Here is a 22,098-nt window from a genome sequence, read left to right as displayed (position 1 = left end):
ACAAAAACAAACCTTAGAATTTTATTTTCTAATACGTTCAGTCTGATAGCTCTTTTGTTGAACTATCATATTACATCCTAATTTCCGAGATAAAAGTACTTTTCTTAAAATATCGAGGTTGATTTTATTCCATTCCTCCTTCGCAATCTTCCAGAGTCCATCCAATGTTTTGGAATAAAGAAGAGTTTTAAAAGTTAAAATGCACAGTAATCCATAGGAGACACTTCGGGGGGGGGGACTTGTGTGGGATGTATTTAAATAGAACAAGATTCAATTCCGGTTTCATTTCTCATTTTATCAAAAATAGAGCAGAAGATTTTTGGGTATGGCTTGGAGCCTTATCCTAATGAAATGCAGCGAAGATTGATTAGATAAAGAGATTTTTTTCTCCTTTCCATATATTAAATTTTCCGTTATAAGAGAATCCAGTAATAACCATAAAACTTTTAGAAAAACGTTCCTCGTTTTCTCCGAAACAACATATTAAGGCTTTTCCTCCTCTTTTTCGGCAGTCAATGGATTTTTGCTATTGCAATTAGTTAAGTATATCCAAGCCTCATGCATTGTAACTATATATTTTCATTTTTCACCTGCCAAATAATTTTCATACAGCAATCTGCACATAGTATTACTTCGAGAAACGTGTTTCGGCGCTAGGAGATGAGCATCATGTTTAATTGTTTTGATTAGCTTTACATCAGATTTTATAATTTTGTTCACAGTTCCTGCAGATTGTTTAAAGATTTTGCAATAGCTCTTCGGGGGGGGGCAGGGGCTGGATTTTTCTTTAAAACACGAGAGGCGACTTTGGATTTAATAACAGCTGCATGTAGCTTTGCTGGGTATGCATTTTTTGCCCTTTTTCCCAGTGAGATGTAAGCTTTGACGTTTCTTTCCTTTCGTATTAATTATGTCACTTATTTTACGTGCAGAAATATTAAAATCCCTGCTTTTCATGTCTTTTTTTTAATCATTGAATAAGCGTATTTCTCTTTGGACAGCGCAAAAAATATAGCCTTCGATCCATCGTTTATTTTTCGGCGCCATTTCAAAGAAAAGAATATTTTTAATGTTGCAGACGATAATTAAACCTTATTCCAATTTAATGCCAGTCACGTTTGTATTTTAGAATTAATGTTTAAATTCATGGAGAAAATCGAAATCGTTACAAAAATATGCATACTATATCCAATTACATACCACACAATATCCAAAGTAGGTACTCCATATAAAAAATCTAAAATGCTGGCTGCCATAGCTTTGTTCTTGGGTGAGGCGTGAATGCTTATTAGAGAATATTGTCTTTACTTTTTTCATCCATTGTCTAGCGATTTGATCAGTTACATAAAATTATGAAGGGTGCGATGATATGTGAATATATTTATGCTTATTAAGAATGTCCGGAATAAAAAAGAACCATAAAATTCCATTGCTTAATTATTATCCAATCGCTATTTTTCGATATTACCTACGTTTCGTTCTAACGCCTCCTTATGTCTTTATAATTCAAAGATCTTATATCAAAGATCTTGCTTGATAAATACGATATTTGGAACTTCTCTTTATATCTGAATTTAGGTTTCAAACGTAATGATGACATTTAATAAATGTAAGTCGTATGGTTGAAAACTGCGTTGCTGTTCTTGACTATTGCTCACTTCTCTGACTTATAGTCAGCCCAAGACCACAGAATTTCTCGTGGCAAGGAACGCGCGATGCGTCTGTCGTTGGCAACAGCCTTTAGAACCTAACAGTTTCCCCCCCCCAGTTAAATGGAGAGAACCCCGGGGTACTGGTCCGAGGGTATTCCACCCTCTTTTTCTCCTAGATCAGCCTCTCGAGAGAACTTTCGGCTCGCTGCATATTTAAAGTGCCCCCATGCTGCGCGGACACTATACATTTACAAACATCCAGGATCGCTTCCCGGGATTCGAACCCGGAAAAGCGACTTTAACCACTATACTGTTTGGGTGGCATGAAAAATGTGTATAAGCTCATATTACCTTATAAAGAGCCTTTTCTGAAAAAAAAAAACCTTATATGAGAGAAAAAATACAGATTTGATCATATAAACACCGCTCTCGTACTTTAAGTATATTACCCTACACTTTTTAATTGAAGCTATAATTGCCTTAAGTTGTACCGTTTTTTCAGTACCTTTAGAGAAATCAAAATTCATTTCTAAATTTTGAAGGAACGTGAGCGCCCAATTCGAAAGAACAGTATCCTGCGAAAGTCTTGGAAGTTTTTATGTGTATAGTGTCTTTGCGGCATACGGTTACTTAAAATACTTAATGAGCCAAATGGCTCATCCATAGGTTTGGTGGCAAGGGAAGACGACAGAAAGACTCTCATATCTTTTCCTGGAATTCTCCTTCAAAATTGGAACGGAATTGGGCAAATCATACTATTACTTGCACAGTACCTAAGGTCAACGCTAACGAAAGACATAATCCTGTGCCCCTCATAACGATAGAATTCTTGGACTATTCTAAAGGTACTCACAAACGGAACTTTTTTAAGTCCCCAAAATAAAAAAATCCTTAAATTTTATTTTGAAAACTTTCCAAATGAAATTATATTCGCCCCCATTTCCCCCTAGTTCATTATCTCGCTTTGTGAAAAAATAGCGGTACTTAGAGCCATCCAATTTTGAATAACGTAGTTCTCCAACCGAATCTGGCATCTGGAATGTCGAATTTCTTTTATTATCTCCTTCAGAATTTGTAAAACTTTAACGAATTCTTGATTAACGAACTTGTTCCGTACTTGTAGCTTTATCGTTTGGCTAACGGAGCACTTTCCCGTCGCATTTTTGTTATTGCTTATTTATTATGTTAATCTGTTACATCTGGCAACAAGAAATAATGTAAAGTTTAGTCTCTGATAATTGGCAACTGAGATACATTATTCTATTAGGCAGTAGAACGCGTACGCAAAATGTATTCGCTGAATTAACACTGTCTATGTTCTCGCTAAGAATAAATGATTAAATTATATCGTTAATTACGCATCTCATTTCTTACTAAGCTAAATAACGCTCTCTACATCGCACATATAGAACTCAATGATTTCAAAGCGACAATGGCAACACTGTATGGGAAGAAAAAGAAAACATTTTTGTCTTAAGCGCGCGAGACTGTGTATCATAAATTCTAACGATAGGCTCATTTTAAAATTATTTTGCGATATTGCTCTTGAACCGAATTTTATGCTTTAAGTGCGAAAAACATGATATTTAATAAATAAAAAATCTACTTTGGGTGTAATATAAAATCTGAAAGCTTTCGAGATTTTTCTTTTTTCCTTTATTTCATTTTATTAATTTATTTTACTGTAGAAAACTATCCTCAAAATTCCATACACCGTTTTACTTTTAAACAGCCAACCTCAAATGCATTAGCATAGATCCATAAAATGAAATCCATGAAAGCAAAATAAATAGCATCCATAAAATGAACAATTATTTAACGAATCAAGCGTTTCTCACGATACTTTCTTTGCTATCGTCATTTTTCCAAATTAGGAAATAATGTCGATTATTTTTCCTTTATTCCGTTATTACCACTCAATTAAATCGAATTTATTTTTTGAACTCCTTTCCATACGAGGAAGGAAATGTTCACTTTGTGGACGTTGCTGACCAACCAAAAAGTAAGAAGAATTCTTGGCAGAAGCAGTTGTTAAACAGTGGTCTTTTCAGGGGCGAAAATTGTCTTTGAGAACTTTCAAAAGCCGCCCGCCTGTCACGTAATCAGACGGTAAGTGGGAGAATGCATCAGTCTTAGGAGTATCTGCTGTCAGTATACAATTTCACTATTGCAGTTGAACATAAAAATTTCATGCCTGGGACGAGACGGCCTTTCGTAGTGCCTCGCTCTGACTGCATTAAATACGCGTTTCCTGCTTTAATCGTATCCTTCGCATGCGTCTCCTTTACATACAAAAGGAGAGAGAGAGCTGTTGCTTCAATTTAAACGTAAAGAGAAGACACAAATTGCGTCTCTGGACGCTGACCCTTGTGTGATTTGAATTGTTTAAAACTACGTGCAATTATATACGCATTTTTCAAAAATTCAGGCTCAAGAGAGATCATAAAAGATTGATGCTGAGGATAAAATATTTAAAAAAATCCCTAGTGAAGGTATATTTTTATTTCTGCAGTATTCGGATATAACTCTTAGTCGCACCCCTTATCTAAGAAACGAGTATTATGGCGTTATAATGTGTTTTCTCCCTTCCAGCATGCCTTCGTGGTATAGCGAGAGCACAGCAGGAGCGTATTCCAGAGATCCAGGTTCGAGTCCCGGCGAGGGCATTGCACAAGTTTCATGTCAAAAATTCGAATAAATCTGCAGTGGCACACGAACTAAAAGGTGGTGGAGGACAAGGCGGTGGAGATTCTTCACCCCCAGGATTTGGCAATTGGGTCCCCTAATCACCAGTCGCTCTTTAAAAGGGATATTTTATCCTTCCTTCCAACACGCCTTCGTGATGTAATGGTTAGCACATTCGGCGCGTATTGGAGAGGTCTAGGTTCGAGTCCTGGCGAGGGCATTGCTAGTTTTTCAGCCTTTCAAACGCCTTCTCGTAAAACATTGAGGCACGCGGCAAAAGCTTAAAAGCATAATGGACAAGCTAGAAAAAATGGGCATAGACCTCTGCAGGCCGGAATAGGGCACATGCAATAAACATAATTGGCATTACGATTCACAGAGCTTACTAAAGTAGCTAGGACAGCAATGGTATGTGTATCCGTAGTATGGAAATGTAACTGTTTTTAGTTATCCACGAGCCGATGTGTCGTTAAAGGCTATTAGCACAGTAATGGACAGTGCACATATAATACTGCAGATGTAACGTGGCATGTATTGAGTACACATCTGTTAAGCGTTTACAATTGTGAAGTCTCTAGATGGTTGCAGGGCCAGGGTAATACTCGAGTAGTCATAGAAAGCCGTCCGGGTGCCGTGTCCTGCTGTCACCTGTCTCCTGCTTCCAAAATAACCTAACGTCTCTACAAAATTCACGCTGATCAAAGCTATTTTAAAAGCTGTCCAATTTACAAATTATTTCGCCATTTTGCATTCATAAGAGTTATACTGTTATGCACAGCTGTTAATGTTTATTAAGTTATACAATATAAGGTTTTTCATCTTTCTGACGATCGTAGATATGCAAGGCTTTAATCTTGAAGTTTCATTTCCTGCCTTACAAGTGTTCAAGTGAGTTTAGGAATCATAAATTCACGGCTAACTTGTATTGTAGACTTCCGTGGGCTTTAAGGCTCACCAGCGGTCGAGCGGTAAAGTCGCTGAACCCTGGTAGTTAGGTCAGAATTCGACGAGCGTGCTGGCTGCATGAGCATTTTCGTGGTTTTCCCCATGTGTAACGTGCATACGAGCCAGTTTCCCTTAGAAGTCCTCCACGAAGGCTACCCTTCCTTTAGGCAGATAGCCCTGGAGGCTTTGCCACAATCAAATACACCTACACATCAGCTGTGGACTTCAGCGAAATGCCTGCTGGGATCTATGGCTCACCAGAGGCCAGGCGGTGAAGTCGCTGAACACTGGTACTCAAAAATGGATTTAACGAAGGTATTCTTCCATCAGGCAGATTGTCCTCATGTGCTTTGCTATAGTCAAAAAAACCAAAGTAAATCAAACCTATTGGATTTTCCGTATTCTCTCCCCCCCCCAAAAAAAAATGATATCCTCCACTTATTCTTTTTACACAGACTTCTACCATCTTAGAGTATTCGAAATTACTGCGGAATCTTCCCGATCTCGAGAACATAGAACATTTTTGTCTGAGCTTTCTGTAGTACTCTGAGCTGTGACTCATTCAGTAAAGATGCATAAGGTTTATGAAATAGAACTTCGGAACTGGCTCATTAATTTTAATACATCTGTGTATTTTATGTGCAATTATTAACGATAATTAGCAGCGAATGTTCTAATCACTGTCATTGACATACGTTGATATTCATGTATCTGTGGTTTCCATGACAACGGAAATTTCTTTGATAGAATAAGTAGCAGAAAAAAGGAAAACTCCAAGTAAAGTCTTATCTCATACGTTTATATAATAGAAGGAAAGAAAATCTAAAATGTTTCAGATTTTAAATTACGTCCAAAGGGAAGTTTTTTTAGCATTTTGTGTGCTACATTTATTTATTAAATATCATGTTCTTCACACTTAAACCATAAAATCCAGTTCAACAGCAATATCGCAAAATAGTTTTAAAATAAGTCTGTCTTTAGAATTCCGATACAGAGACTCACGCGCTGGAGATAAAAATGTTTTTTCTCCACAACGTTGCCATGGCTCGCTTTGAAATCCTTGAATTTGTTATTCAAAAATTCGTTAAAGTTTTACAAAATAGGAAATCGATCATAAAACAAATTCCAAATTTCAAATTTGGGCTTCCAAATGCCCATATTCGTAGGAGGATTACGTCATTCAAAATTCGATGGCTCTATGTACCGTTGTTTTATCATAATGCGAGAAATAGGCATACATTTATGCAGATTTTTTATTATTTAATTTCTTCAAATGTAATGCAGGAAGCTAACATTTTGTGGCAACAGTATAAAAAGTGAAACGGACATTTATCAACGCAAAATCGCAAAACGAAAACAATAGTTCTGCAGGGACAGAGCTCCTTAAGAAGAGAGGAAAATCTATAAGCTTTCATATTTTATTTTACTTCCAATGGAGCGTTTTTTGTAACGTTTCATGTGTTACCTTTATTTATTAAAGATCATTTTCTTTGCACTTAAACTATATAAAATTCAATTCAACAGCAGTATTGAAGATTACATAGAGGGCAGATATCTGCACCATGCTTTCTCAGTCCTAACATCTGAACTAACTGCCTTTTATTATGGTCTGTTGTACATCTCATAGCTCTGCCACAGAACGTTCATTGTTTATACAAACTCATATAGTGCTCTTAAATTGTTGGAAGCTTTTCCCAGCACCCAGAATCCTGTGGTAGTGGATGTTCTTAAGGTTCGTATAAACTTAACAATTCGAGGATATGAAGTCCTGTACTGCTGGTTCCTAGACATGCTGGAATAAAGGGAAATGAGCTTGAGATATCGCAGCAAAATCTGCTGTTGAACTGTCCAGTCGCCTCATCCCTTTTCGAAACATCTGTTGTGTCATGAAGGGGAAGATCCGGAGAAAATGGCAGGAAATTTGGGACGTTCAGCTTAACAACAAGTTAAAAAATGTAAAGCCTAGAATTGAGCATTGGGATTTTGCTGGAAATCATAAGGAGGAAGTTCTTCTGAGTCGCCTCAAAATTGGTCACACTAGAGTGACACATAACTATCTTCTGAAAGCTGAAAATGAGCCTATTTGTTTAAATTGTAATGTTTGTGTATCTGTTAGTCATATTTGAGTGTCCATGTTTTAATAGTCTTCGTGAGAAATCTTTTAATAGCCGTGACTTACCTCTCGACCGTTTAATCGGAAGAGAGGTCAATTGTAATTTATTTTATTATTTAAAAGACACTACCTTTTATTACCTAATGTAATCTGTTTTGAAAATTGTTTATTGCATTTTCATGGGTGCTTTTAATTTGTTTTAATATGACTTCCTCCTCTGGATTTGATACATTTGTCCACTTGTTTTTATTTATTGAGTTTTAATTTCATCAATTGTAATCATCCCATCTCGTGTTTGGCGCGCTATAATCATCTTTGGTTTTGCGCCATATCCTCTCACTCAACAGCAGTATCACAAAATATTTAAAACCAGCAAAACAGTCTATCTTTAGAATTTCCGATACACAGGCTAGTGCGCTGGAGATAAAAATGTGTGATTCCGTACAGTTATAAGGTGTTTCTCCCGCCTTCTTAGTGAGCCTTCGTGGTGTAATGGTCTGCACGCTCAGCGCGTAATTGAGAGGCCCGCGGTTCGATTCTCGCCGAAGGCGTCGCATATTTTTCATCTTGCCTGCTTCCAAAAAATACCTTATGTCTCTACACAGTGTTGACATTGCTTGCTTTGAAATCTTCGAGTTTGTTTCAAAAATTCGTTTAAAGTTTTACAAAATTTGAAATAAGCGATAAGCGATAATAAAACTGATTCGAAATTCAAAATTCGGGCTTCCAGATGGCCATGTTCGATTGGAGGACTACGTTATTCAAAATTGGATGGCTCTAGGTACCGTCATTTTTCACAATGCGAGAAACATTCATGCAAATTACTCATTATTTAGTTTCTTTAAATATGATACAGGGCGATAATATTTGCTGGTAACAGTTTGAAAAGTGAGCCAAGTCAAAAAGTGAGAAGACCCAAAATGCCGTTTTGAGACTAATAGCCCTTTGGTCTAATTACAGTAGTGAGCAAAAGGCAACTGAAGCTACGGTACAGCGAATTTTATTGAAAATCCATCTCAGCGCTGCTGTATTATTGTGATTCGTACTCGAAGGAGCATTCGCTGACGTAAAGATGAGGCCATAAATTTACAGTAATTCTGAATTGCGTGTTTATAACTTCACCCGCAGGTCATGGTGCCATTCTCCATCCAATTATCGACACATAAACAGCGAAAAGTTTACTGTTTCGCCTCTATTTGCGAGAGAAATGATTTGAAGAACCTTGCTGGGGGAGTCCCTATAATGGGACACTTTAAATGCATGTCCTGATGTTCCTCGTTTGCATATCAGAATCTTCTTGTACTCTTATCGCCACTTCCTCCACCAGACTCCTAGGATTGACAGATCGGGAATTTATAGCGGGATCTGTGCGCGATCGTTACGCGGCGTTCTTTGTGTGCTCGAAATCGAGGCATTTTCTGCTCAGTAGTGAAGAGTGAATGAAATCTTGTAAGATTCGATCTTTTTTTTGCTGCAAGGTGTTATCGGTAGAAATTGTTTTTAACCTAAAGCGAGAAATTCCACATTATGATGTAATTTTTACTGCCTTGTAAGAAGTAAAGGAAGTATTGTAATCGCGAAAAATTTCGGGTATCATATTTCGACGAAAATATCCATTTCCACTGCTCTCGAAATCATTTAAACGATGTTTCTTCGTGGCATCTGTACTTAATAACGCAATAAAGGACTGTTTGTGTCAAAAAGGATTGTAAAATTGATTTAAAATGAATTCAGAAAATTTTTTTTCTTGATGCCTGTCCGTTTGGATGTATGTATGTTGGTATCTCACATGACTCAAGAATGAGTAGCCGTAGAACGTTCAAATTTTGTATACCGGACTGTTATAACATGCAGTTATGCCTCTCCCTTTATTGTTCCAATCGGATGCACAACTCATATATATATACGTACATACATACAACTCATATATATATATATATATATATATATATATATATATATATATATATATAAAACGGTTTAGGAAATAAATTATATATATATACATATATATACATATATATGAGTTGTGCATATAACAGAATTATATATATATATTATTCTGTTACCTCGCTCGGTGAGCTTAGTTTGAATGAAATTTTTGTTTTTTATATGTTGGTAAATTGTGCATTTTTTTCCTTTAAAAGTAATTGAATTATGAGGCTTTTATGATACGGTTACTGTTTTTATGGCTTTAAACTAATCTGAATGCAATAATTGTAGAACTGTCAACAATTTAAAATTTAAGTGGCGAGTTAAGCCTAATTCAGCAGCCATATTTGTTTACATGTGAAAGTTAGCAGAATAGTGAATTAAGTCAGTTTCTGAACCTTCAGTGCTTTTTGCCGAGTTTGACCAAAAGTAAACTTTTAGTTTTGTGCAAAAATAATCTTCCTTCTTGCCCGATGGACAATTTTTTTTTCATTAAAAACTAATTTAAATTTAAAAAAAAAATTTTTTTTTAACTGTTTTAATTCTATTTGGCCTTTTACGTTTTTCTGTATTTTACAGTTTTTAATGAAAATATTTTGTGTTTTTATGTTTTTGCTTTCGCGCGAATGAGTTATATATCTCTAAGAAATTCAAGGAAATAAGTTTAAATGAAAGGCAACCAAAAATTTTATAATTTAATAGCGCATAAAAAGAAGTCACGTCGTATTCACATCAGATTTTTTTATTATGAGATTAAGGAAGATTAAAAATGGCAACATAAAATGTAAAATTAGGCATAGGAATTTAGATTGGCATAGATTTTATACAAAATTCAAGAGCAAACAAATTTTGTCGAACTCACTGTTTGCAGTAGCTCTAATTTAGTAATAGAAATGAGTAGTAAAACATAAAATCATATTTTGGTTCTAATGTAAACAATATTAATTCTCGCCGAGCATTAAAAACATGCAAAACTGAATGGATTGAATGAGCTATATTTCTCCAACATGTATATGTATCTCATTAAATACTCATTGTATTGGTGTAGCTAGGGGGAAGTCAAGAGAGAACATCTGTCTCCGGCGCAGCGTCTAGAAGGCACTAAATTAGAGTTACGAAGTTTTAGAATGAAATGTTTTCCATTCTTGGCGAACAGGAGGGGCCACGAAATCTTCAAATGTTCCTGGGCGCTGAAAATCCTAGCAACGATTCTGTCCCACTGTCTGCATAAAAGAGATTAGAGAAGACCCTATAAAAGATTCGGTGTTTTCATCCGATGTTTTTTAATCGATATTTATACTTCCTTCGCTTAGGCCGCAGGACCTTGGATAATCGATTATTTTAATACGATTTATATCTTATTTGCAGTAAGTGAAGAAATTATACATAGATTCTACCAACTAAGAGATTTTTCTCCCACCTCGATTTGCTCTTTTCTTTGCAAAAGGAACCGCACCTCTGCTGAGAACAAACAGATGTGTTTTGAAATTTGCTGGAAAAATAAAAATAAACAGTAAAAAGAAACACAGCCGTTAAAAAAGTTCTCAAGGCCGGCCGTCTTCACAGGACCCGTCGGGCCGCATTGTTTTCTCCGTGACGTCATTTTGCTTCTTCCTCCTTCGGGTCCGTCCAATGGTGGACAGATGAAGGGCGGAGGGGAGGGGGCCTCAGAAAACAGCGCGCGCGTTTAGGAAGCGGGAGCTTTTCAGTCTACCATTCACGCACTGCACGTTTCTGCACGTGACTCGGCGTGAGTGAGGTGATGCGTGACTCGAAATATTTATGGTCACGTGGTGGTGACGAAGATGGCTGAAGGGGACGGGAGGACTGAACGGGTGGCGCCCCCACGGTGAGTAGGTGCGAAACATTTTTCTCGATTTATTAAATCATCTTATCAGTAGCTATCTTGATACACGTAGTTACACCTTAGATGAAATCTCAATCCAAGGCTGCTGAACACCGGGAGACAGAAGTTCTCCTTAACTCACGGAATAAAATGGAACCCTTACTGGGAGTTCACTTTTCCAAAGTTATTTTGTGCATTTTTTCTTTATACTGCCAATCGACATTCGTCCGGTGGTCAAAGAAATGAAAACATTATATAATTATATTATTTTGCTCATTAAATTTTTTGTGATTATACAATTAATAAGCTGCATTACCTTCAGAGAGAAATTGCCCTAGGGAATATATTAAAATGGCAATTCGTCCTTGCAGAAGAATCAGTTTAATACATACTAATAAAGAATAGTAATAAAGAAATAAACGTATTCTCCTATCGGGCAATAACATTTGGAAATTAATCAAATTAACAGTTATTTGAAATCACGAAAACTGATGTCACACATCTGGTAACTAAAAATTTGGCGAGGGCCTGCTTAGTGGACTCATGAAAATAATCATGAATCTCTTTTAAATAAAATATTAATTTATAACATAAAATTATCAAAGCAACAACCCTGTGCACGGTGTAGATTATTCAAGAACTCTACAAGGTTACACATGAGAGGAATACGACCCGATCCACCTTGTCTAAAAATAGACCTATTTTTTCCTCTCTCCTTCCGGCGTGCCTTCGTGGTGTAACGGTTAGCACACTCGGCGCGTATTCGATATGTCCAGGCTCGAGTCCCGGTGAGGGCATTGCTTATTTTTTACCTCTCCAGCGTTAAATAAACCTAATATCTCTAACACTCAATCGATTTCGAGGGCAAATAAGTATAGGTTCACCTTCGTCGGGAGCAAAGAAATCTGCTAGTCAATCAATAAACTCGTTCAAGAATCTTTACTATGATTTCTTCCTTCCTTCTGATTGGAGGATTTACGCGAAATGCATTGTTTCATGCACATTTTTTTCTATTGTCGTTTAATATTACGCACTGGAATCTGTTCTGGAAGTAGTAGTAGATGTTAAAGTAGAAGTCAGCAGTAGCTCTGAAAGAACAGAACGTGTTTCTAGTTGTCCGTTGTGTTTCGCATGTTTACGTGTGACACATATTTTTTTACGACTAGAGGGCACATAGGAAAATAAGATATTTCCTTACAAGTTATGTCCTATGCCATCATTTTTAAGCGACTTGGTGAACATAATGACATACATAAACAAAGAAAAACATTCCACATTTCTATTTATTTTCTTATTATTGTATATTATGTAAATTTATTTCATTGTGAATGCTGTAATATCGTGTTTTTCAACCTTTTTCTCCATTGTTAGATTATTCCTCCTCTCCTTTCGAAAACTCGTCAAATAGACCTAATTAACAGTTAATTAGTCTTTGATCATTTTAACGTGTTTTATAAATTAAACAAATATGTAAAAAATATAGAAATTGTTGATAAATACCAAAACTTGAAAAAAAACTAGTTTTTTTAGCCTAATTAAGCTTTTACAAAAAAGAGCTATTATTCTCAAAACGGGATTTTGCGTTGAATCACTATAAAAGTCTGAATCCTTTTTCAAATTGTTGCCACCCAATATTATCGCTTGTATTACATTTAAAGAAATGAAATAATGAAGAATTGCACGAATGTGTGCATGTTTTTCACTGTGAAAAAACAACAGTACCTAGAGTCATCGGATTTTGAATTACGTAGTTCTCCACCAAAATATGGATATCTGGAAGCCCGAATTTGTAATTTGTTTTATTGTGTATTTCATATTTAATTTTTTAAAAACTACTCTTGCGATTTTTACAAAACTTGGTAGTTTGGCGTCCTTTGAGTCGTAGAATGGAAATATAGAAAAAAAAAAAAAAAAAAAAAGGTATGGTATGTTAGAAAACGTCCGATTTTGTGTCAAAATACCTGTATTAGAACAATGCTATATATAAATCTAATACATATCCTAAGTCGAGCTTTGGAGGCATGAAAACGCAAGTTGAATTTCGTCAATCGGCCCAGTAAAACGGGAGGTATAGAACTGTTCCTCCCTTTTTTTTTTTCGCAGTGTACAATATTCATGGTATTATGATCTGAAATACTTTTCTCTACTGAATATAAAAGTGTTCATATGCAGTTAACTTTTATTGTGTGGTTTGGTTTATTGCAGCGATTTTCAACGGGTGGTACGCATGAGAAAAATAGGTGGTATGCAAAAAAAACAAAGTATGTTTAACTATTAAAATTCAGAAATCTCGTGAAGGAAAAAAAAAAAAAAAGTGACAGAAATTTCCTGTGATCGAACTCTAAGTTAAGATTTCATAAATAACACACTTATTAACTTTTGGCTGAATTGAAAAATGAATTTAAAGGGATTTTAAATAAAGCTATTAAGTTTTTATTGCCTTTTTACACAACCTATTTGTGTGAAAAAAAGATTGTCTTCCATGTTATATTTGAAAAACAAATACGGAAGAATATTAAAATTGGATTCTAATTTACGGTTAAAACTAAGTGAAATGAGTAGGGACAAGAAATTGATCTCTCTTAAAGAGAGCCAAATTTCACACTTTTAAGTTTTAGAATTAAAATAATATAACTTAAATTTTGATAATTAAAATGGTAACCAATTTTTAATCTAATATTTTTTATGTGCCCATATTTAATAGAAATAACCAATGGGTTCTGCAAATGGCAATATGTACTTTTTTTTTAATATTGAAAAATTGAAAACTAATCATTGTAAAATGTAATGGCAGTGGCGTAGCTAGGATTCCAGCGCCCGGGGACAGCTGAAGAATTTGCGCCCCTTTCTGTGTGCCAAGAATGGAAAACATTTCATTAAAAAATTTCGTAGCATCAATTTGGCGCCCCCTGGATGCTGCGCCCGAGGAAAAGTGTCCCCCCTTGCCCCACCCTAGCTACGCCACTGTGTAATGGTGGTATAAAGTTTTCAATTTTTGTTTAGATGGTACGCGATAGTCAAAAGGTTCAGAACCGCTGGTTTATTGAGATTACGGCAAAGCACATTAAGGCTAGCTATTTAAGGGGAGGGATGTCTTCGTGTAGGACTTTCTGTGGGAAACTGATTTTGAGTCGAACCCAATTCGGAATTACCAGTGTTCAGTGACTTTACTGTTCGGCTGTTAGTGAATCGTAACTTTTACTGTGTGTATTTTCTGTACATAATATAACTATTCTTCTCTCTTATAACTTTTAAAACATTTTAGCCCAAAGGGAGTTAGCCAAAAAGGGTTATTAATTTTAAAACGCCATTTTACTTAGATTTACTTTTCAAAATGTTGCCACCCAATATTATCGCTATGTATTATATTTAAAAAAACTAAATAAGGAGGAATCTGCATGAATGCTTGAGTGTTTCTCGCATTCTGAAGAAACGACGGTAGCTAGAGCTATCCAATTTTGAATAACGTAGTTCTCGAACTGAACATGGGCACTCGAAAGCAAGAATTTTAAATTTCGAATTTGTTTTATTATCTATTTCAAATCTTATAAAACTTTAATGAATTTTTGATTAACGAACTTAATGATTTCAAAGCGAGCAATGGCAACGATGTACGAAAAAAAGACATTTTTATCTCCAGCGCGCGAGACTGTGTATCGATAATTCTAAAGATATGTTTTTCTGCTGTTTTTAAATAGTTTGTGATATTGCTGTTGAATTTAATTTTATATATTTTAAGTGCAAAGAACATGATATTTTATAAATAAAGGTAACGCACAAAACGTGAAAAAAAGTCTTCTTAGGAGTAATATAAAATCTGAAGGCTTTTCAATGTTATGTCTTTATTACATACTAGCGGAAGTACCCGACGTCAGTTAAATTAGACTGAGAATAATGCATCTGGCAACGATACCGCTGTAATCCTTCTCTAATAACGACGCGAGCCTACCAGCGGCCGAACGGTAAAAGCCGCTTAATACTGGTAGTTTGGTCCAGGGTTCGAGTCCCGGCGAACGGGCTGGCTGCATGGGCGTTTTCGTGGTTTTCCCTATGTGTAACGTGGATACGAGCCAGTTTCCCTTAAAAAGACCTCCACGGGGCATCTCTTCCTTTCCGTGTAGTGCCCAAGAGCAGAGCACGTAATAAGAAAAAAAAAAAAAAAAAAAAGTCTGAAATGTTTCAGATTTTAAATTACGTCCAAAGGGGCGTTTTTTAACATTTTGTGTGTTACCTTTCTTTATTAAATATCATGTTCCTCGCACTTAAACCATAAGATCCAGTGCAACAGCAATATCGCAAAATAGTTTTAAAACGAGCATATCTTTAGAATTTCCGATACAGAGACTCACGCGCTGGAGATAAAAATGTTTTTTCTGCACAACGTTGCCATTGCTAGCTTTGAAATCCTTGAGTTTGTTAATCAAAAATTCGTCAAAGTTTTAAAAAATAGGAAATCGATCATGAAACAAATTTCAAATTTCAAATTTGGTCTTCCACATGCTCATATTCGTTGGAGGATTACGTTATTCAAAATTCGATGACTCTATGTACCGTTGTTTTATCACAATACGAGAAATATACATACATTTATGCAGATTTTTCATTATTTAATTTCTTCAAATATAATGCAGGACTCTAACATTTTGTGGCAACAGTTTGAAAAGTGAACCGACATTTATGAGTCCGACGCAAAATGCCAAAACACATCTCTGCCCTTCGTAGCAGTCACCCCCTCCGTTCAGGGTCTGAAGTCCATGGACTGTATGTAGCTCAATCGTCTCTCGCATCCCAATTTTTGCGTTTATAACCTAATCGAATATTCTGGACTAGTAAAGATATCCGCAATCACTCACGGTGCATGAAAAAGTAATCGCTGCGTTATGCGTCGCGTCACACCCTCCTTACCTGCACCCGGTGGTCGGGAAGCAAAAGCCTGGGCAGTCGCGGTTGGCGGTCAATCAGAGTAAGTGTCGGCCCCACAATCTCTGTTAGGTGGTGTACATTTTTCATGCCTTCCGATTTGACCGAACCGCGAGGCCGGTTTCCGAGGTTGCGTTTGCGGGCGAGTGGATGATGGCGGACAATCAACACCGCGAAGTGTAGAAAAGGGGTCGAGTGGACGATGCCAGAAGATTCATTTTAGGTTGTATTCAACCTCTCCGAGAAACAAATGATTCACTTTCTCCTGAAATTCGTTTGGGTGCAATAGCGAAAATTAACATCCCTACAGCAAACGCAATTTAAGCACAAGAATATATATATGTCATAATAAAAGCATAAGGAAAAGACGGAACACTGTAGATGCGTGATTAGATCCATATTGAAGAAGAATTTTGATTGCGTAATATTTAAAGAACTTGGCAGTCGAGGCAGTTTTAATTCCATTTTTATTTCCAATTGATATTTGTGGCCACAATCACTTGGCACTCTAGTCGTGCCTTTCCACAGAAGATTTACATTTTTGATATTGTTGGGATAGAAAGCAAGCCAGCGAAAATTACATCTTAGCAAAGTAGAGAGCAAAAGCTGAAGTGCGTAGTTATGCAAGATGGAAGCACGTGAAGAGAAAAGTTTTTGCTTGCAATTCGGTGATTGGTCGTCAAGAGGCATCTGGTATTAACGGTTACGTAAGATCGCATGATTAATTTGAATGACGCAATGCAGAGAAGTTATTACTATTTTATAATAGAGAGGAAGAATTAATGTTTATAGTTATATTATAATTCTGATTCATATATTTTTATCTTACATATATATATATATATATATATAACAATAAAAACCTGAAAGCTTTCAGATTTTATATTATGCCCAAGTGGGCTTTGTATTCATTTACAGTCATATACACTTTTTGAGACCATTTCAGCTAAAACCATTTTGGAATAAAAATACTTAAAAATAGCATATCTTTAGAATTTCCGACTGAGAGTCTTCCGCGCTGGAGATAAATATATTTTATTCTGCGCAGTGTTGCCACTAAGTTTTTTTAATCAAAAATTCATAAATATGAAATACGTAATAAAACAATAAAATATAAAATTCTAAAAACAATAAAAAATAAAATTCGAAATATGAAATACGAAAATATGAAATATGAAATTCGAAATATGAATATGAAATACGCAATAAAACAATAAAATATAAAATTCGAAAAACAATAAAAAATAATATTCGAAATTTCAAATTTGGGTGGAGGGCTACATTATTCAAAATTGGATCGCTCTAGGTACCATTGTTTTTCAACATTGCGAGAAACATTCATACAGATTCTTCATTATTTACTTTCTTTAAATATAATGTAGGGCAACAATATTTGGTGGCTGGCATTTGAACCAACCGAGAAAGTGAAACGACGTAAAATGCCGTTTTCACACTAATAGCCCTTGCGGTCAGACTCTCCTTTAGGCTTAAAATAAATTTAAAAAAAAAAAGAACGTACACAGATAACTATTATAGTAGTCCCATACACAAAATTTCAATGTTTTTCGCCTGATCGTTTTTGAGTTACGCGAGATAATACGTCTGTACCAACGTAAATATGTCACGCAAAACTTCTTTTAATCCATTTTAAATCCATTTTGAAATCCGTTTGGAAAAAACGAGTCCTTTATTTTGTCTTTATGTGCAGACGTCACGCCAAAATAAATAAATAAAAAAATAAAAATAATTAAAAAAAAAAAAAAATCTGAAATTTTTCAGATTTTAAATTACGTCCAAAGGGGCGTTTTTTAACATTTTGTGTGTTACCTTTCTTTATTAAATATCATGTTCTTTGCACTTAAACCATAAAATTCAGTTCAAGAGCAATATCGCAAAATAATGTTAAATTAAGCATATCTTTAGAATTTCCGATATACACAGTCTCGCGAGCTGGAGATAAAAGTATTTTTTTTCTATATAACGTTACCATTTCTCGCTTTTAAAGCATTGAGTTTGTAAATCAAAAATTCGTTTAAAGTTTTACAAAATATAAAATCTATAATAAAACAAATTCCAAATTTGGGATTTCAGATGCCCATATTCGCAGTAGGATTTCGTCATTCAAAATTCGATGGCTCTATGTACCATTGTTTTATCACAATGCGAGAAATAGACAATCATTTATGCAGATTTTTCATTATTTAATTTCTTCAAATATAATGCAGGACTCTAACATTTTGTGGCAACAGTTTGAAAAGTGAACCGACGTTTATAGGAGTCCGACGCAAAATCGCAAAACGAAAACAATAGTCCTTCAGGGACAAAGCTCCTTTGGACTAAAAATCTGAAAGATTTTGAATTACTTCCAAAGGAGCGTTTTTTTTTTGTGTGTGTGCTACTTTTATTTCTTAAATATGTTCTTTGCGCTTAAGTCATAAAATTCAGTTCAACAGCAAAATCGCAAAATAATTTTAAAATAAGCATATCTTTAGAATTTCCGATAAAGTCACGCAGCACGCTGTATTATAATTATCATTATTTTTCCCCGTACAGTGTTGCCATGGCTCGCTTTGAAATCGTTGAGTTTGTTAATCAAAACTTCGTTAAAGTTTTACAAAGCATGAAATAGATGTTAAAACAAATTCAAAAAAAAATCTGAGATGTTTCAGATTTTAAATTACGTCCAAAGGGGCGTTTTTTAACATTTTGTGTGTTACCTTTCTTTATTAAATATCATACTCCTCGCACTTAAACCATAAGATCCAGTGCAACAGCAATATCGCAAAATAGTTTTAAAACGAGCATATCTTTAGAATTTCCCATACAGAGACTCACGCGCTGGAGATAAAAATGTTTTTTCTGCACAACGTTGCCATTGCTCGCTTTAAAATCCTTGAGTTTGTTAATCAAAAATTCGTCAAAGTTTTAAAAAATAGGAAATCGATCATAAAACAAATTTCAAATTTCAAATTTGGTCTTCCACATGCTCATATTCGTTGGAGGATTACGTTATTCAAAATTCGATGACTCTATGTACCGTTATTTTATGACAATGTGAGAAATATACATACATTTACGCAGATTTTCATTATTTAATTTCTTCAAATATAATGCAGGACTCTAACATTTTATGGCAACAGTTTGAAAAGTGAACCGACATTTATGAGTCCGACGCAAAATGCCAAAACGAAACTAATAGTCCTTCGGGATTCAAATCCCTTTTTGGACTAAAAATTGGGCTTCCAAATGCCCATATTCGGTTGGAGAACTACGTTATTAAAAACTGGATGGTTCTGGGTACCGTTGTTTTTTCACAATGCGAGAAGCATTCATGCAAATTCTTCATTATTTAGTTTCTAAAAATATAATTCATGGCGATAATATTTGGTGGCAACAGTTTGAAAAGTGAACCAACGCAGAAAGTGAAACGACGCAAAATGGCGTTTTGAGATAGTCCTTTGTGTTTAACGCTCCTTTGGGCCAATAAAAAGCTTTAATACGATGAGGCCTATTGGTCTATATATGATCATACTGTGGTTAATAATAATAGCTAAGTTATTTTTAGCCATACAGTTGAATAACCTCAAATAGCTACTGGATTACCAAGAATGTATCATGAAATTCGAAATTACTTAATATTAAAAATTACAGTGGCGGAAATGAGACCGAAAGGGAGCATGAACAATGTCAATGTAAATTATTTTATAATTTTAAACAAATGGCTAGTTGAATTGAAATGTGAATATTTACGAATAGTAGAACATAACACTACTGTTGCTGTTTACGACCACCCAGACGGGATACTGGTTAGTGAGGCTGACTAGAATACCGAAGGACTCGAGTTCGAACCCCCAAAAATGCATGTATATTTGTTCAAAAACATAAACAAAAATACACGAAACCCTCTTTCCGATCAATAGCGATAATTACTTGCTTTTAATTTAATTTCTTTTTCAAAGTTTGAAATTTTGTTATTCATGATTCAATTGAAGTTCCCGTAAAACATTTTTACTTTAAATCACAATTATCGGAATTAAACTTCCTACGCATGGGTTCACTCTTTTTAGATACTTCTACTAAATTTACATTAGGAGATAATATAATCAATATTTCTTTAGTAAATAAATTATTATTATCTTACTTTGCAGCTATTGCGCAAGTATTAGAAAAACTTGTTTTCGAACTAAGTGAATTTTAGATCATACAACTGTTCTAATATAGGTATTTTGACACAAAATCGGATTTTTTCTGAAATAACATATCAATTATTTTCCATATTTCAATTCTACGACTCAAATTACGTCAAACTATTAAGTTTCGTGAAAATCGCACGAGTAGTTTTAAAAAAATTAGCTCTCAAAATTTTAGCTCTTTAATGTTAACTGAGTTTGGTGTATATTTATTAATCTCCCTTTTTTTTTATTAAGCTCATTTGATTCTTTCTTTCCCATTTCGAAATTCAGGTTCATTCCAAATAAAATTCATCCATTTTTATGATTTATTTGTATTTTTAAGTAATTTTTATAAATTTTTCTAAAAAAAGTTTGAATTATAATGTATGAAAGTTTTAACATCATCTTAAAGTACCTGCAAATATACTTTTTACTCAAAATTTCCGAAGATATACGTAATTTATATATTGGCGCGTTTTGAAATTTGGCATATTTGTTGAAAGCGATAAAACATCAGATGTGGTTTAAACACTTTGCGAAAATTATTTTGAAGTAGAAACGATGTGACTTTTTTCCCGCTCTTGCACAATGTAAAAAGGTAAGGATGAGGTGCCTTTTTTTCCGCCCCGGTATAATGAAAGGGAAAGGAAATTTGGTTGCCATATATTAACAATTTCGCCGAGTGAATTATTCTTGGCGCAACTGAAAAAACTTCGCCAAAATGAATTTTTGAATTTCTCCGTAAATTTCCCACCAAATTTTACGAAACTTAATATCTAGGCATAATTTGAGTCGTAGAATCGAAATATGTAAAACATTGGTTTGTTATTTCAGAAAAAGTCCGATTTTGGGTCAAAATACCTACGTTAGAACAATGCTATATATAACTCTAATACATATCCTAAGTCGCGCTTTCGAGACATGAAAAACGTAATTTGAATTTTGTCAATCGGCCCAGTGGAACAGCAGGTTACTGTCCCATTTTTTTTCGCAGTGTACCTGTCGTGATTTACGACAGATACCATAACGGAACATTTTTGTGTATGGTACAATTTAGGTCTCTCTTACTAATATCTTCTTGGTCTGAGGTTTTGGGAAAGTGTATCTAAACACTTCGCAGAAATAACTTCACCTCTTTTCTTTATCTTCAAAAAATTATTTCAAACGAATTTTGTCACATCAAAAAATGAGCTTCGGTGACCTCATCTCTTCTGTTGGAGTTCTTGTGCTACAGTGACCTACAGACGTGGCTTTTTTTTATGGGACCACTACTACTACCCCCTAAGAGAAAACTCAGAACTAATAAGATGCCTTAGTTAGGAGAAGCCTTTTCAAACAGAAAACCAGCGAAAGAGGATGAGAAGAAGATTGCCTTCCGATCACGTCCTATCCTGGACGTGATATCCCTAAGCCGTGTGTCTGGAGAGCGGCGTAACTTAGAGTGAGTGCAGAGAATCACGTCCACTGACTCTTGTGGTCACGTGGCCGCAACGTGACACTCGCCGCGAATATTCCGATATTGTAATGTCTTTTTTAGAGTGCAGTCCGATTGGTGGGCAGAAAGTGGAATTTCATTTAATATGTATTGTGTTCTGAATTTTACATAACGGAAAGAATCTTCGAATGAATGTGAAGCAGAAGAGGACAGCATGAAGTAAAGTATGCTTGGTTGAGCAATTTGACCGAGAATTTCTCGATTTCAAATGGACAGCCGTTAGTCACCAAGAGGATTTCTGAGGTTTTTGTCCATGACCATTTAGTGCTTGGACTTGGAGAAACGTAAGCGAGGTGAAGATTCTTGAATGGGACATCCGTAATATTACAGATTCCTTG

The 22,098-nt window shown here is 35.2% G+C and overlaps 1 protein-coding gene across 3 annotated transcripts in view; it reads left to right on the top strand.

The window, feature by feature from the left end:
* The window catches only part of LOC118193862 (protein trachealess-like), a 568,020-nt gene that overhangs the window by 94,634 nt on the left and 451,288 nt on the right, over nt 1-22,098 (top strand). The window contains exon 1 of one of the 3 annotated variants that reach the window (XM_085819601.1): nt 11,040-11,184. The exons of the other annotated variants lie outside the window; for them this stretch is intronic. The gene's annotated coding sequence lies outside the window, so the exon portion shown is untranslated. Of the gene's footprint in view, nt 1-11,039; nt 11,185-22,098 lie in introns of those variants that run through there. 3 annotated transcript variants of the gene reach the window in all.

The sequence above is a fragment of the Stegodyphus dumicola genome, chromosome 6, assembly GCF_044657685.1.
Source record: "Stegodyphus dumicola isolate Sdum_Otavi_A_Nest chromosome 6, ASM4465768v1".
In the NCBI taxonomy this organism is placed as follows: domain Eukaryota; kingdom Metazoa; phylum Arthropoda; class Arachnida; order Araneae; family Eresidae; genus Stegodyphus; species Stegodyphus dumicola.
Note: the sequence above shows the minus strand (reverse complement) of the source record. Positions and strands in the feature narration are given on the sequence as shown.